The sequence below is a fragment of the Aphanomyces invadans genome (genome assembly GCF_000520115.1).
Source record: "Aphanomyces invadans strain NJM9701 unplaced genomic scaffold supercont1.19, whole genome shotgun sequence".
In the NCBI taxonomy this organism is placed as follows: domain Eukaryota; phylum Oomycota; class Saprolegniomycetes; order Saprolegniales; family Verrucalvaceae; genus Aphanomyces; species Aphanomyces invadans.
Genome location: NW_008580164.1, coordinates 726,007 through 727,009, shown reverse-complemented (window position 1 = coordinate 727,009; position 1,003 = coordinate 726,007).

Genomic DNA, 1,003 nt, shown 5'->3' with positions numbered 1-1,003 from the left:
TCGTAGAAGAGTGCGGACTGGCCATTAAGGTCAGGCGAGCACGGCAACTGCTCAACTTAGCAAAACATCTCAAGTTCATCAAGGCAATGGCCTCCTCCGCCCTCGCCGAAAACAACAAAAAAGCGCGCCAAAACTGGGCTCAGCAAACGGTCACGTGGGACAAGGCGCAATGTGCCCGAGTCGTCTTTAGTGACGAAGAAAAGTTCAACCTCGACGGCCCGGACGGCTTCAAACATTATTGGCACGACTTGCGTAAAGACAAGGCTATTTTCTCCAAGCGACAGTCGGGGGGAGGAAGCGTAATGGTATAGGGAGCTTTTAGCTCCATGGACAAGACAAGCCTTGCCATTCTGGAAGGCACCCAAGACAGTGGTGCCTACATTCATACCCTGTCGGACCATTTGCTTCCATACGTCGACCTTCATTTTGGTCGTGACTGTATTTTTCAGCATGACAATGCATCAATTCATGCGTCTAAAGAGATGAAGGAATTTTTGAAGGAGCATATGCTCGAAGTCATGGAGTGGCCTGCAAAGTCTCCGGACTTAATCCCCATCGTGAACATTTGGGGTGTTCTTGCACGAGCTGTTTACAACCATGGACGTCAATATTCGTCCAAGAATGACATAATTTCCGCCACTTTCAAGGCATGGGACGCCATTGGAAACGACTTGATTGTTAAGTTGTTGCACTCGATGCCGAAGCGCTGCATTAGTGTTTTGGAACTCAAGGGAGGAAAAACCAAGTATTAAAGAGCTATTTAGCGTTCTATCCTTTTTATAACTGCAAATTTTCTCAGGTGGTCATAAACTTATTGCCAACCTCAATTGCACGATCATGTTACTTTACCGAATAATATCATCGAATGGGCCTTCTCACCATTTCACAGTTGTCGATAGCATCAAGCAACCCCAAATGTAATCAATAAACTTGAAGAAATATTGAAGCTGACAGAATTTGGGGAATCTGCAAATTTATACAAGAATATGCATTCGATTATAGA